Source organism: Podarcis pityusensis, assembly GCF_964106645.2.
Source record: "Podarcis pityusensis genome assembly, chromosome: 11".
NCBI classification, from domain to species: Eukaryota; Metazoa; Chordata; class Lepidosauria; order Squamata; family Lacertidae; genus Podarcis; species Podarcis pityusensis.
In genome coordinates this window covers 31135704-31152920 of record NC_138036.1, presented here as the reverse complement: position 1 = coordinate 31152920, position 17217 = coordinate 31135704, and the positions used below count along the sequence as shown (strand labels likewise).

Sequence of the window (17217 nt, the reverse complement as noted above, 5' to 3'; positions counted from 1 at the left end):
CCCCTTTTTCTTTTCATGGTTATCAGCTGAACATTTTCTTTCTACTTTCCTGGCTGATTTGGTACATACCCCAAATTTCTTCTCATCTATACATTGGGTCCTAGTTGAAAGTATTGTTGCCAGCATAACTGGCATCCTATAGGCACCTTATTTAGATGTCATTTAACATCCATAATGGACACAGCATTTGCCAGTTGAGTTTTTTTAAAAAATAAAATAAAAGGAAAATAATTTAACACTAATTTAAACTTATGGATCAAAATCCCCCTACAGTTGGTCATTAAGGACACCAAACATCAAATAATGGTTTGACACTTTGGGAATGAGCCTTATGCTCAGCACCCCCTTCAACCCTTCATGTACAATCCTGGTTGGCAAACCATAGTCTGCCAGTTTGAATGTAATGGCCAGCTATGGTTTCCTGCAAACCAGGAAATAACTCATCAAGCAGAACATGCAGAAGAAGGCAGAGAGGGAGGAGTAAGCACAGAAACATCAAACCATGTTTGGTGTTGCGTGTGAAATGACCCCATTGAAAGCAACGGGGATTAAATTAGTTGTTGACTATAGCAAGATTGAGGCTATTTGTAAGATCAAATTGGGTGTTTTGTATCCTTATGGATAACAACCTAGAATCTTTGCATCAAAAAGAGAAGTTGGTTAAAAGTCTATCATCACTGTGATATCTGCCAACATTTTGGATGTAAGTGAGGCTATGGACTTAGATGGATTTGATGAGGGGAGTAGTTACTGTTAAGTTGTACCTTTCATTTGTGCCCTCATTTCGCCTTGGTATCCCAAGTTTTAGCCAGTAACTATTGCACTGACTCTTCCTGAGTCCTTTAAATAATTCAAGTATTGTCAATTTGTACCCTGACTGCTATTTTCAAGAAATACACAAATGTTTATGAGGGGATTTGGCATGCAACGTTCAAGAATACCACCAAGCTCATGCTTAATGCTTCAGAAAGCTGTCTTGATTTAATTCATTGAAAGTCACAATACAATTTCAGCAGCAGCTTAAATATAGTCTGAATTGCTAAGGGTTACTTTGATAAATACTGGGTAAAAGGTAAAGGTCCAGTCAAAGGTGACTATGGGGTGCGGTGCTCATCTAGCTTTTCAGGCCGAGGGAGCCGGCATTTGTCCACAGACAGCTTTCCGAATCATGTGGCCAGCATGACTAAACCGCTTCTGGCACAACAGAACACCGTGACAGAACCCAGAGTGCACATAAACACTGTTTATCTTCCCGCCATAGCAGTACCTATTTATCTACTTGCACTGGTGTGCGTTCGAACTGCTAGGTTGGCAGAAGCTGGGACAGAGCAATAGGAGCTCACCCTGTCATGTGGATTTTTTGCTGACCTTCTGATTGGCAAGCCCAAGAGGATCAGTGGTTTAGACCACAGCGCCACCCCCTCAAATGCTAAGTATTATGCAGAGTCTTGTGGTATAATATATCACTTTCCTTTAAATAAGCTGAAATTCGGGGCAAATATACACAGATCAAATTTTATAAAGTGTCTCAATTTGATTTCAAAGAACTAGAGTTCTGAGCATAAATAAACTTGTTCAGTTCAGATGAACAACTTGAGTCAGTTGTGAGGCACACAAATACTCTCAACATTGGTATTTTGAGCCTTTGCACAACAGTGCCCCATGCTTTTTTAAAATAATAATAATACAGAAACCTATGTCTGTATGAACCTATGCCTATATATAAATAGTTTCTTGGAAAGAATTTGGTTCCCTCCCACCCCACTTTGAGTAGTCCTATCTGAAACATTTTTTACTTACTTAGTGCTTAAGGTATGTATTCATATGAATACATAGTCATATTTTATCACCAAAATAACTTTTATCCAGATTTATTTTTGTTATTTAAATGTGAGATATGCAAGGAAGCTTCTCATGCAATGAGAGAATTTGCCATTGATGTTGACAGATGTATGTCCCCTTTTGTTATACTACTTTTGACCAACATGGAAGCTTTATTTATAACTTGATACCATCCATTTTCTAGACACATTTGTGGGGTGTTTTGGGGGGTTTTTAAAAAACTTTTCAAAATTCACAACAGTCAGATACTTTACAATGATTTGGTGGTAGGAAGACATCCTCAGCATGTTTGCTTTGCATTATTAAATTGGACATTGCTCTCTTACTTTCAAAAATTATTATGCCTAAAATCAAACATGTAAGCTGGTAGTGAGAAACAATGGAATTCATTGTCATGTTTTTTTCTACTTTAGCATCATTATGTTTGGTCCATAATCTAAAGGGTTGCATCCAGAGTTGTGTGCCTGTACTAGGGCATTTCCAGTCTTCTCAGCTGCTGCTGCTGAGGTTCTGAAGACTCTTCAGAACGGTGTATTATATGGTGTGGGAGTTGTAGCTATGGAGAAGAGTACTTTCCTTATGCAACTGGGACTTCTGAAGTCCTTGCTTAGGCTTAGTATATTGAATTTTCAGTGAATAATCCTGTTCGTTCTAGATTATACCACAGACAATAATTAGAATGAGGATGATTCAGCCCATGTTGCACACTTTTAAATACCACAGCTTCCATGAGATAATTGATCACGTTTGAATTTCTCTCATTAAAATGAATGGGACATAGAAGTGCTTAACTTTGGACCTGGACCGGCGAATATGGACATGATATGCATGTAGTATTCTCCAAGTTGTAGATGTATATATCTAATGAATTATGAGATAGATGCTGCCTGCTGATCAATTCCTCTACACATTTATATATATATATATAAAACACAAATTCCTTCTTGTTGTTTATAGACCAAAAAGTTAATAGAATTTCACTTTCCCTCTGGGGGAAGATTCTAACACCTATTCTATAGTCCAGCAGTTCCTCACATGAAATGCAGAAACTTTTATTAAAGGTTCTGTATTTTCACAGTCCTTGTATCATTTTGGCTTTTTTATTATTACTGAATAAACAGTATCGAGACAACCGCAATAAAAATTATTTTTATAAGTAGTTTACACAAAAATCATTGGCAAAATCTTGCATGGAAGCCAATGCATGCCCTGTTTACATGCGTAGTGTAATGGTTCTAATTACTTTTTATGGAGCAAACTACTATCAACAAAAATAATCCAATTCATACAGTCGTCCACAGAAATGGCATATTTTGAATTCTTGGGCTTTCCTGTCCAAACAACACAAGAGTTATGCCAGTCACAGAAAGTGAAGAATTTCAAATTACCGTATTTTTCGCCTTATAGGACGCACTTTTTCCCCTCCAAAAATGAAGGGGAAATGTGTGTGCGTCCTATGAGGCGAATGCAGGCTTTCGCTGAAGCCTGGAGAGCGAGAGGGGTCGGTGCGCACCAACCCCTCTCGCTCTTCAGGCTTCAGGAAGCTATCCACAAGCCTTGGGAGCCCGCAGGAGTTCCCACCGGGCTCCCACAGCTTGCGGAGAGCTGCCTGCACCCCGAAGCCTGGGCTCGCTGAGCAGTCGCGCCTGGGCTTCAGGTAGCTCTGCGCAAGCCGCTGGAGCCCTCCCACGGCTTGCGCAGAGCTGCCTCTATCCCGAAGCCTGGGTGTGCTGAGCAGTCGCACCCGGGCTTCAGGTAGCTCTGCGCAAGCCGCAGGAGCCCTCCCACGGCTTGCGGAGAGCAGCCTGTTCTGGGGGCTGGGGTCGGGGGAAGCTCGGGCTTCCCCCGCCCCAGCCCCGCGCCTGGGGGGGGAAAATAATTTCCCCCCCTTTATTCCCCCCCCCAAAAAAACTAGGTGCGCCCTATGTGCCGGTGCGCCCTATGGGACGAAAAATATGGTATGTTGGAAACCGCCACTCTCTGCATTTCTACACTCATACTTCCCAGATAATATATGAGGGCTGTTCTTAGCAGGTTCCAAAGTTAAGAGAATCAGGACCCTTTTGGATAAGACCAAGATTCCACCCAGCCCATCATTCTTTTTCCAGTAGTGGCTGTTATGTGCTTCCAAAACGTGCACAAGCATGAAGGCAACCTCTTTCCCCATGATGTTTTCCCAACATCTGGCATTCAGAGGTATGCTGCTTCAGTTAATGTCAATGTTCCATTAATTAATAATGGCTAATAAAAGTAAATGGATACCTTTTATGATGTCATATTTTCAACCATTTAAGCTAGGGGTTATTATAATCTTCTAAATGCATCCAAGTTAGTGGCCATCACCATTTCTTATGGCAGAAATTGCATACATAGAGTGAAAAAGTTATTTATAGCAAAAGCCTTTGCCTGTGATTGGAGTATCTCACAATAAAGCAGTTGTCCAACCATTTCCCCTCTCTTTACTTCTTCAGCTTCCTTTGCCCACCCCAAGTTCCAATTTCCCTGAGCGCGAGTCATCTCAACTCATCATTTTGTAAACCGCACCCAGCGTAGTTCATCCATTTCATCCTAGGCACCTTTCCTCTCTTTTTCTGTTACTTCTTGCACCGTTCTCAAGCACTTCTTTACATATGTATAACCTTCACTCCTAGTTCCTTTCAACCCTTCCTTGCCAGATCCATCATCCTGTTCTGCAAATCCTTCTCCATTCACTTTTGTTGTAATACTTACCAATGGCTTACCAAGTCTCACAGATGGGCATAACATCTACCTTGTCTTTCCACCCGTTTTTCCTTTAGCTAATCCTTCATCCCTCACAGAAAATCAAACTCCTAAACATTTTTCAGCAAAGCTGAATTTCTTATATTTTGGTATCTCGTTAATGAGCTTAGTTTATTGTGCAGTTTATTTCTTGTTTGCAAGACATACTCTATTCTACACATCTTACCTCAGGATTGCAATTCCTAACATTCAAAGCACAATATTTTGTCCTCAGAATATGCACTTCTTACCCTAGGTAGCGCATTCATTATTGTTATGGAGGAATGTGGTGGTGTGAGTGCCAGATAGCTACTGAACAGCTTTGTGAGATAATTTAGTAATAAGCAACACAGTTCTGTTCTCACTCCCTAATGCAGGAATGAAGAACATGTTTTACTCCAGATGTTGTTGGACTGCAACAACTCTGATCCTCCCTGACTGTTGACCATGCTGGAGCTAATGAGAGTCCATCAACACCTGAAGGACAGAGGTTCCCCATCCCTGCCCAGCACAAGTTTGTGAGCTGCTGGTTTAGGGTTTTTGTGATGGTGGCTTTTTAAATTCTGTGGTGGCTGTCCGTTTCCTTTTCTTCTCCACTGGAATGCACATCTAGCCAGATTTTTTTTTTTTTTTTTAAATCAAGGTGGAATTGGTAATATAGGTATCTCCACATCAAGCCTTTTTTCAGTCCATCACTCCTTAATGCATGGCAAATAGCACCATACATTACTGAAGATACATACATATATGTGTATGTGCATCAAACAAAGGATAAAGTGGAGGGGGTTACGATACATTTGTGCATTAAACCCCATATTTCTTAGGCCATAGTAAGCAAGACAAACGTGTTTGCTTTATGTACCTCAATGTTTTGTGCAGCAAGCTTGTGAAGTGTGGACTTAAAGATACACTTTCAAATAGATCTTGTCATCCCACACTTTGTTTCATGCAAGAAACACAGGCGTGGAGCTTCCCAAGGGTCTGTAATACAGAAATGCTAACTCATGTTGTAAATTATGCATATTAGTGCATAAACATATGATTTAGTAAGTAATGACCCCTTTTTCTGTTGCTGTATATGTTTTCCTAGTATTATAATTCACAATAGAAGTTTGCCTCATGCTGTAGGCAGTTAAAATGTATTTTCAGCTGTAGCCATGAATTCATCAGCCTATTGGGGTTTCATCTTGTACAGTGTGAAGTTTACAAGAGAGTAGAGCATTTAACGATGTGCAAAACAGCATCCATTCAAGCAGGCAGCAGTATGAATATTGCTGTTTGGCATAAAGAAAATTACACATGTCCAAAAATGAAACTGTTCATTGAATATACACAGAAAGTCAACATTGTCAATACGAAAGCTGGTTCACACTGAAACAGACACCAACAAGCTAATAATCCAAGATGATGCCATTGATTTAGAAGTGCAGTTGTTGAGCTGATATGTGCTAGTAGAAGGATCTTTCTGTGGAAAATCCCTGCATTATAAGATTTGTAACCAATAAAGCTTCTGACTGCTCTTGACTTTGGACAGAACTCTGAATCTACAGGGGTGATCCACATACAGAAATGCAATTCCATGTATAAATAGTCCCTGTCATGGGTTCAATAGAGTGCTGCAAGAATACAAAATCCTTCCATCCAGAAGCTATTCAGAGGAACTGTAACCCAGAGATCTGCTTAATACTAGTTTAATGCTAGTTTAACAGGGGGGAAGTGGATCTACAGATGGGATGGAAAGATTTAAAAATGCAGTGCAGAAACCCATACATTACCATGACTATCATTGTATTTTAAAACATTCAAAACAGATAATGGTCCCTCCCTCCTAACAAAAGATGCTCGTAAAAATGTAATGACCCATTTTAAATTGTGTTTTAATTTATTTAGTAAAAGATTAGGAATCAAAACCAGAGTATTGGCTTTAAATAATGGTAAAACCCACAAGGAATAAAGTCTTCTCTGCAGACTATGATTCAGTAATATCTTTTATTTCAGAAAATATCTTTACCAAAACATATTTCTTAAAAGGGATAATTAGGTACATTTTAGTTAACTAATTTTTATTTCTTGTGATTATTCCCTTGAAAATAATTTATTGTGGCATCTGTTTTTTTATAGTGCCTGTTAAAAGACAAAATCTTTTGTTATACAGATTGTTGTTTTCTGCCTTGAAAGTGTTTCTTTTAAAGGAAAAGGGACATCTGGGGTTAGGTCTGTTTCAGTTGTCTAATGCATCAGTAAACTATTGTCAATTTGCTAACATTTGCACAAGTTATTCTATGTAGACAATTTACTTTTTGTTTAAGACTGGCATTATAAACATCCATAACTATGGATATGCTGTAAATTATTGTAGGTTTTGTGTAAGAAAACCTTTCACCACATTACTACTGTCAATTCTTGGTTTTTGATTGTATAGCCATATGTCTTATATACCTGTTCTGTCATCAAAACCTCCTTTTCCTATATTGTTAAACATTTATTAAGCATGCTTAGTAGTTTCTCATTTTATTTCATATAGCCCATGCAGCAATCACTGACAACATAAAATTCTAATGTAATAGTCTAACCAGTCCACTTCATGTAAGTTATAGGAGTAGCTTGCAGACTCTAGTGCAATTCAACTGCATTGTAGCTTATTTCAGTGCAATCTTCTGCCTGCTTACTCAGAAGTAAGTTTCACAGAGTTCAGTGAGACATACTGTACTCCCAAGTAAATGTGTACAGGATTGCAGCCTACAATATGTTTGTTTGGGGCATGTATGAATCTAGTGGAAAACTAGCTATTGAAGTTAAGGTATAGAGACTGGTAGACCTAGAATTTAGACTGTCAGGTGAAAAAAATCCACACAAACAGCTTTCAGGGAGACAATCCATTTAGAATTTTAATAGCAGTATCAAAAAAAGAAGTCCCATATTTTTCAAAGCCCCTTCCAGATCATCTAGAAAACCTAGCAAGTTTATTCTTGCGGCTTCTGTGTAGCCCTGTATACAGGATCTAAATGTGCTTAAATAAAACATCAAAAAGCAATACTGAAATAGAATGCAGTATAGCAAACCTTGTCAAAATGCTATAAAATGACAATTAAATTAAATTCAGGTAGGTAGCCATGTTGGTCTGATGCAGTCGAAATATAGAAAAAAATAAAAAAATTGACCAGTAGCACCTTAGAGACCAACTAAGTTTGTTCTTGGCACATGAAAGCTTATACCGAGAACAAACTTAAGGTGCTGCTGGACAATTTTTTTATTTTTAAAATTAAATTAAAATGTAACATGCTTCAGGCATAATTGACCTAATCCAACAGTATTTAATCCTAAATACTGACACATAGTAAATATGAGCACTCTCTTCCACCTTGGTGTCTCTCATAATACAAAACTTCCCAAAATTAGTCTCCTAGATATCTGTGTTTGGAAGGCCATTCTAAAATACGGGTTCAGCATCAACATCATACTTTCTCCCCAACCCAGCTTCTTAATGAGAGCATCTAAGAGTAACCTCTTAAGTAATTAAGGAAGCAGGGCAATCTGTTGTTATCAGAAATTCTGCAGCTATGCGTATGCCTATCAAGGTGCTGTTCTTTACTTGCTGTGCAAATCAGTTTTTAATTATCAAGTAATATTTCAAGGACTTAAAATAGTAGATACATTAGAAAGCACACACACTCATCAACAGCAGCATCCTTTGGTTTAAAACTGAGAGACCTGGATCACTGTTTGATAGACCTCTAGAATCAATGAGGGTCTAATTTTGTGCACCAGATAGCTAAGCACAAATGGATTCCACTGACTTGATAAATAATCAAAGTCAGCCAGAGTCCCTTTGTAGTAAGCTATCATGTATGTTGGTTGAGTGTTGTGTTGTATGGATACCAAAACATAATTTTATCCAGATGATTTGACGAAACACTCCTAAACCCATTTATATACCAGTGGGGTTTCATTAAATTAAGACTATGTTGGGTTGAAATTCTACTGTACTGTACATTTGAATAATTTATATAGTAAACATTCACTGCATTAACATAGCAAATATTATACTATTTACTAATCTTTGTGAATCTTAACTGTGTAAAAACATTTTAACAAAAAAGCTTAGACAATGCATTGCTTTACAATACGTAGAATTTATATCCTGATTCTAAAGAACCTTTATTCAACCGTCTTACGACTTAAGTAGAATGTGCTTCCAAATACAGATGTTTTTGACAATGCTGACTCTTATATTAGTGCTTACTATGGTTTAGTAAATTGAAAATATTCTGTTTACATATTCATCTCCATTAAGCAATTTATGTCTGTCTGAGATTTATTTCCCCCCTAGATATTATGATATTATGGGGCACAAATCTGAACACCCTAAAGCCGCTAAAGTGAGCTTGATGGATAGCCATTCTAAAATACCATTGATACCCTCACTTCAGTTTAACCTCATGTTTCACATATAAAGTAGCTATAGGAAGATGATAGATGTGCACTGATCTTGCCACCTTCATTCTACCATATGAACTGCACCACTGTTGACCATATTTCTTACTGTTAACCTACCTGGCGACTTACTTAGACACGGGGGCCTGGTACTTAGGGATCACTGCTACTACTTCACATATTCACATGTTAAAGTGAAAAACTTTGAACCATGGAGGAGGAGTTTCACTTACTCCAGGCCATCTGTTTCTCCACCGCATGGAAATCACCATGCCCGCTGCAAATGCTAGGCTGATAATGTTAGTTGGGGCCAAGGAGTAGCAAAGGTTCTAAACTTGCCCCATGCTTCTGATATATGCCTTGTACTTCGGCACCAGCTATCTCAAATCTTGAATTTCTTTTACTCATATATAGTTCCTTTTTGGGAGAGTAGCAAGTTGCAATTTGGAGAATTTACCATAGTAATACCGAAATACATTTTAGCAACACCAAAGCCCTATTATGACCTTTTAATTCAAGAATAACAACTCTTTCAGAAAACACACACGAGATTTCATTAAGTGCTTTACTATCCAACGAGAGAGAGTAGTAATAGTTTGCTCAGCGGTGCAAATGTTGTGAATAAGTTATCTAGCATCTATTTGTTTTTATGATACTTTTCAGTGCACCTATACATTTTTTATAATTGGTATAGGGGAGTTTGGGACAGCAAATGTAACTGTACCCAACATTATTTACAATTTACACTGTTTACCTTTCATTGTCTTCCCTTCCTGTGTCTCTTAGTGTATGTTGATAACCAAAACAATGGATTTTTAGTGGTAGTTCCCTGCTTTCTTTTCTTCAAAAAACTTTATTGACTATGGGTACAGCTGACATCTCATTCTATATCCCATCATGGGTAGCCGATTCCCTTTTTAAAGTGCCATAAGATTATAAAGTACACACACACACACACACACACACACACACACACAAAAACACAGGCCTAATTTTCCTAGTAATCTTTGTCCAAGTGACCTCATGTACAGAATAGGAAACATTATTCAGAATGCAATGTATTCATATACACATTCTGGTTCATGCATTAGTGTCAACTGTTAGAAAGCTTCCTTCCTTATCACGCTTTATCAGCACATTGTATGTATTTTCCACTATGAAAGACAGGTAGTGTTTCACTGACTTTAATGGAAAACACTGTGTATGCTTGGCACTTCGACAGAATTCCAAGATGGAAATATCATACTGTGTAGATGCATCTTATCAAAGTTTCATCTGATATTTTATGAACCCTGAATCCCAGTGGAATCTACACACTTGGATTTTGGTAAACCAAACAGCAGCTAGCCTGAAAAGTAACAGGTGGAGAAAACTATAACAAATACTTTTTTAAATGAGATTGGTTGGGGTATTTCGGCCATTTAACAATTTTAGCATATTCAATATTTTGCTGCAGTTCGTTGAACGTGAACTTTCTACAAAGTGACCTGCACTTTGTGCAAAGCAACCAAACGAGTGAATAGCCTACTTTGCACCTGCCCACCTAATTGTCTGAAATGTCATTCAAGCCATAAATTCCTTTGAGATATTTTGTGTTTGTGCAATCAAGGCAGTTGGGTTTGACGCCTTAGGTGTAAAGATGGCTCTCCATATACAGTTTGTGTGTATGAGTGCTTGGGTGCACATATACGCAGATAACAGTAAGTCTGGTGTCTTTTTTGAAGCGAGGTATCTCTTTGAATTCCACCTACTGTGCTCTAGAAACTAGACACTTTTTAAATAAAAAAAATACAAACATTTTCTTTGAAAATATGTGATACAAATACCTTGCTTAGTAGATTTGATATCAAAACTGAAGACCAAGAACTGAACAGGCAGGACTGTTTTGGCATCAAATCTTTTTAAACTGTTCAAAAATTTTATTTAGTGGAACTATAATTTAGAATTAAGTGGAATGTCAGAACAAACTGGGGAGTTTTAGAAATAAATCACTCAGCAATCATTTTATAAAGTTTAACTTCTAAATGCACTATGATTTATTACAAAAATATATTTTCTTCTGCTTGCAGATATGGTTGTTCCATTTTGTGATAGTTTTAAACTAAAGCAGTTAATTTTGTTGCACTGTGTAACTGCATGAATTCATCAAGTGTACATATGTACCTGTGCAACATTTTTTGGGGTTTTGTATTTGAATTTCAGTATTGGTTATTTTTGTATTTTACTTTACCTGTATTGGAGTTGTAGTAGACATAATTTATACATATGATTTAAAAACTGTTTTGCAACTGAAAAGTCTTCTTTAAATTGTAAAATTTTGTTGATGGAAACTCATTAAAATGGTATAAAATTATATTAACAATTGTTTTGTGTTTTGATGCTCTCTGTACATAAATATGTATTTATCTGTTTTAATGGTGTTGTGTCTTGCAATTTTGGATACATTTTAGAATAAAGTTTCATTTTACAAAAATAAGTTGTACTTTAAAAGCTATGTCGTTATCATGATCCAGGAATTGCCCTTGATAACTCCACTTGTTATTCCTAGAACTATTCCAAGATGGATGAGTAATTTAAACATTCTGGCTGGAATCCATAGAAGTACTCTAGATGCATCTAAGGTTTCTGACATGTTTAGTGCGTTATGTCTTTCCTTCCTTTCTTCTGAACCATTCCATACTGTATTCAACTGTTTTGGAAAGTCCTCTCTGTTTTTAAATGAGTTTTCCCATGTGGCACAAGTACCTGTCTGAAAAACACAAGAAAGACTTTGTGTCATGCTGACCTCTGACTTCTGAAATGAGATCAGGAAGGGCCCCTATGGAGCTGCAAAAAGTCAGACGTTCAGCTGACCAGGGTTTTGCTCATCCTTTTTAGTTAGCTGCCTGATGTACCATGTGCTATGTGTATGTGTACACCCAGAGAGAAGACAATGTAGAATTAACCTCTTGTCAAGATTCACTGTCTAGAGTTATTAACAACACGGAGCAAAACAACCTTCAGGAAAAGCCAATTCAGGTACAGTATGTGTGTGAATGTGCACATATATTACTACTTAAAACAACGACAGAGGATCCTTGTTATTAAACAAAACTATTCTAGAATGGATTTATATTGTGTGTGTGAACATCAAATTACTTGAAGATTTTGCTATCTGCTTTGGCTTTTGAGATTTTCTTAAGTTGCAACTGCATGTTATAAAATTTTATTTGCACTTATTTCAAACATCCTACATATTGTTAATTAGAAACGCCCCAGAGTTCACCAGCTGAAGACTTGCCATGCATTAATCTTAGTCAAAGAATTTAACTAGCTACTGCCTGTTTATTGTGGTTTCTCTCCCCTCCTCTCCATGGTCAAGCTGCTGCTGCTTTACAGAATATTCAAGAACTATGGGGAAAGGCTTAACGCAAATGTTTGAAATTGGGAGATCTGCTACCTAGAAAGAGATGGTGAGTGTAGTTCTCATGCAAGGCCTAGAAGCAAAAGAAAATGTGCTGCAGGAGGCCAGAAAAGTGGGCAGTGGAATCACTGCCAGAGGCGTACCTAGGCTTGCACCCAATACAACAAGGAGCTGTATTGGCATCCTCCCGTCCCATGCACCCTTGGAGAGGCACTCTTTTTCACCCCCTGGGCCAACCTGGCCAACTCCTAGGTACGCCCTTGGTCAATGCCCCACCAATAACAGTCTGCCTTCGCCCAGCCACCACCTACCTGCTTCCATACATCCAGTCCAGGGGGTGGCACTGTCTTGTCAGCCTCCTCCTCAGTCTCAGTATTGTCCTTGAAGAAGTCAATAGTGGGGGTGGGAGAGGACAAAGCTAGAATGGTTTTCTTCAGCTGTGTATTCTGCCATTGTACAGAATCCTAAAATGCACAGTTTGCAAAGAAGAAACTTGCACATATAGTACATATTCACACATTAATGTATTCATTGGTATCCACGTTCAGAGTGGCTCTTTATTGGTGAAAAAACACATACTTAGATGTTTTAACACATTAGCTTGGATTCTAGCAGTTCTCCCTTTCTGTCATCCTCTCCTTACATATCCCTTCAGATTATATATTTTTCCTTTTATAAATATACGAAATATTTAGCAGCTAAGCATACATGCAGTACAGATCTTGAAGTTGGTCTGTATAACCTTGAAATGGACTCTTGATTTTCCCCCCTCACAATTTAGCTGCACAATCTCCTCCTTAGAAACTAGTTATTGCAGAGAAGTTTAAAATAGCAGCCTTCCCTCTCTGCAGTAACTAGAAGGGCTGCTCCCCCTTCACCCGCTTTCTTTTTAATTCCAGAATCCCTCTATGCTGCCTAAAAGAGATCTCATTATCCAGGCTGAGCACAGACAGCTCCAGGGAATTCAAGAAGGCTTATACGTGAGCAGATTTAGACTTTGCATTGCTCTGGGATGCCAACAGCTTTGCAGTTCCTAATCTTACAGCAAACAACAGATACACTATGGGCAGAAACTCTGGTCAGCTGGGTCAAACTCAGCTTAGATGAGTCTTGAACATAAGAGTTTATTTAAAATAGCATTTTTTGTGAAAACCTAAGCAATTCAAATATGACACTGTACATTTGGACCCAAATTTAGTGACTGAAGCCAAATTTGAACATGTTTAGCTTTGAAAATATACCAGTGTTTTGTTGAGGTTAGAGCTTCTTTTTTGAGTGACGAACATTCATAGAGAAGAGAGTCTATAGACTATGGAACAGGCAAGGAGGAGAAAATAATGGTCACTACGCTTAGTTTATACACACATTATTATACAGCAATTTCTAAAGCTGCTGGAGCCAGTTTTCCTGATCAGAGATTTCAAGATTCCTCACTGATGAACACCTGCCAATGATAATTGAGTGTAAACATCACTCTTAAAAACAACAGGCAATGGAAATAAACTCAGTGTTGGGTTCTGCCTAATGATTTGTAAACACACCTATGCATCTGCAATGCTGGATTATATGAGAAATGATATTTTGTATCAGGTGTTCCAAAGGGAAAATTGATTGGCATGGTTACTTCACACTTTGCTTTCAAAACAATAGTTTTAAGTCCTGCCAAAATATAAATATCCTAATTTGGAGGGAAATTCAGCTGGAGATAATTAGGTCAGAAATGTATAGACCATAGTCCAACTACAAAACCACTCAAAACAGCTTTTAAATACGACTAAGAACAAAACTTTGCATAGAATACATACATTGTAACCCAAGGAACATTGATATTTTAAAACACCAAATCTTCTGGCAAGGCTTAGCAGAAGCTCCGATATATAAGAGTGTGCAAACATTCTGCTTGCTGTGGAGCTCAAACTGAACAACAGAATGTTTCATTACTGTCCAGCTTCTCTCCTGGAAGTAGAAGGTCAGGTTGACCAGAATTCAAAGCTCACACATGTCCCTAGAGACAAGAAGATGTGTGCAAGTGAGTAGAAAGACTGAGGACTAAAAATCCTTACTATAACTAGTCAAAAGTAAATCCTATTGACTTAAATAGGGCTGACTCCCAGGTAAATGGGGTTAGGATTGCAACTGGGGTGTTGTTGTTGGGAAGTTTGTTGCTGTTGGATTTTTTTTGCACATTTATATATTTTGTGATTGGTGTAGAAATTGTTCAGGCTGTTTGTGTATTTCTAAATGTTTTATTTATTGTTTATAACTACTTTTGTTATGTAGTTGCATAATTTTTCATGTTGTAAGCTACTTTGTTTGAACTTTGGAAAAGCGGCATACAAATGAAATTATGTATGTATGTATGAATGTATGTATAACTCAAGAGGAAGCGAGAGGGCTGGGCAGAAGGCAAAGAAGTTGAAATCTCAGGGAAGAGAAGATGGAGATAGCCCTCTTGAGAAAAAGGAGGTTGTATAAGAAGCTTGCAGGAAGTGTGTTATGTGATCAGTTTTTGTGGGATGGAGTTGGCTGACTGTCTGGCTTCTAATTCCTGGATCCAGCGTGGATTCAAGTGCTGGAATAGCCAGGCCAATGTGGGTAATGGGCCATTAAGGAAAACAAAGCGGTGGCTCTGTGCCAGAGGGTAAACAGCTGGGTCTCCGTTCCCCAACTCTGTTAATCAGAAAGACAAAAGGCCAGAGTTGAGAGTTGTGTTGTGTGAGCTAGAAGCTGGATGCAAAAAGCAGAAAGGATGGAAAGGCAGAGAGAGAGAGAGAGAGAGAGAGAGAGAGAGACAGCAAGCCAAGGATGATTTCTGCTGGAATAACAAGGTTGTGTCTATGGGATGAACAATACTCTTTCAGGGTGTTAATGCTGCAAAACCCTCCAACGCAGGCTCAGGTTGTATATGTGTGTAAATAAACCATGTAACGTGTGGGACACCACTCTGCCTCACTCCCTGGAATCTTGCACCACTCAGAGATTGGGGTGGCGTGCAACAGTATGTTTCTGGCAGGAAGGGAGTGAATGGAAAGGCAAAGATGATGGACAGTCAAGAAGGATGGCTGGGAACCAGAAAGAAGCAAGACAGGCAGCTAAGAAGCAGCTCCCTTGAGAAAATTATATGGGTGACTGAGTAACAGAGTAGAAAAAAGAAGTGAGTCTGAGAAAAATCCTAGGGACAATAAGGTGTTTATTCTGTTGAACAGGACACAGAGGGGGAGGGGAATTAGAATTTGTATGGCTGTAAACCATGGGGGGAAAGGGTTGTTAGACACCCCCTCAATAAATCTTACTTATTTTTATTTAACAAATAATTCGCCCTTCACCCAAAGGCCCCAGGACAAGAGAATACATACATATTAAAATATAGGAACACTCAGAAAAGATAGCATAAATAATTTATAATACCACAAAACATTAAAAGCATCAAGTAGTAACAGCAACAGACATGTGGTTAGCTTGTTCTTTGGAGAACGAGGTTTACCTTCCTATTCCTGCTACTCTGGCTGGGTTGTTGGTTTTTTTATCCCACCTACTCATATAATTTTAAAAGATACACCACCATATTCTTTTATAAGATGCAACCCTGTTGCCATGGCACCGCTTATTTCTCAGCCCCTACCTCACATTCTTCCTGTGGAGATGTTTACACCCTGCTTGTAAGACTGGTTCACACTGGATCGTAATGCAAGAATCACTTAGGCTCTGTAATTCCACTGTAAGCTTACATACCATGATTTACACTTCTAAGGTCAGCATAGCCATGTCATCCAGATTCAAACACACTAGCTTTGTTCCCTATATCTTTCTGAGTCTGAATCCACTCCCTTCAGAAAAGTCTCCAATCTGACCAGAGCCATAGCTAGGTGATTTTGCACCCCTGGCAGAACCATCCAGATTGCGCCCCCTAGCCACGGACAAATTAGCTCTTCTTTCTGTCTCTCCTCCGACCCCCCCATTCAAGTCACCCTCTATTTAAAACCATTTCTTCGGTGGCAATATTTATATTTATGGACATATTTTTAGCCAATTTTGCACACACACCCCTCGCCTGCACCCCTGACGGGGGCCCACCTCACCACCCCCTAGCTATGGCCCTGAATCTGACACCTCCTTTTTCCACCAGGTATAAAGCACAACTACTGAGCAATTCAATTTATTTACTTTCCACATAGCTTTGACATTGCAGGTTCTTCCTATTAAATCCTCTACATGCTGTTGGAAGACCCAAGGACAAATGAGGCAGTGAATGCTATATAATACACTGCTACCTGTGAGAAAAATCCCAGAGAGGCCGAAATGTGAATTTGCTAGATCTCCATGAGAATTTTGTAACCCCTCACCCACCTGCCCCATCATCTTATTGCCTCCTTACTGTTGAAAAAGTTGTACTTCCCAGATACTACCACAAGATGTCATATGGGGAACCTTTAGGCAAGTCACCTGTCAGCTTAACCGTCTCAACTTTTCCCAACTCTGCAGACCAGTGTTCCCTTAGTATAAGCCTGTTCTTCTAATTTACTTTGCACAGAGATCTGGCAAATAAAACTTTTTTAAAGAAATGATGCCATTTATTCTTCAGTAAGCATGGATGCAGAGGCAATCCGTTTTACATCAGGAACAAGTAGGGTGGGGCGAAAGATCTACATTGTGATTTGCTGCCCCTGTAGATCCTGCCACCTGAAGCAGTTTCCTCACCTGGCCTCATGGGTGGGCTGACCCTGCATGGATCCCCAGCAGGTATAGCATTAAATTTACAATTAGAAAAAATGGGAAGG

General features: G+C 38.7%; 1 protein-coding gene across 1 annotated transcript in view; it reads left to right on the top strand.

Moving 5' to 3' along the window:
• The window catches only part of ACOT12 (acyl-CoA thioesterase 12), a 182306-nt gene that overhangs the window by 131214 nt on the left and 33875 nt on the right, over window positions 1-17217 (top strand). The gene's annotated exons all lie outside the window — the stretch shown is intronic.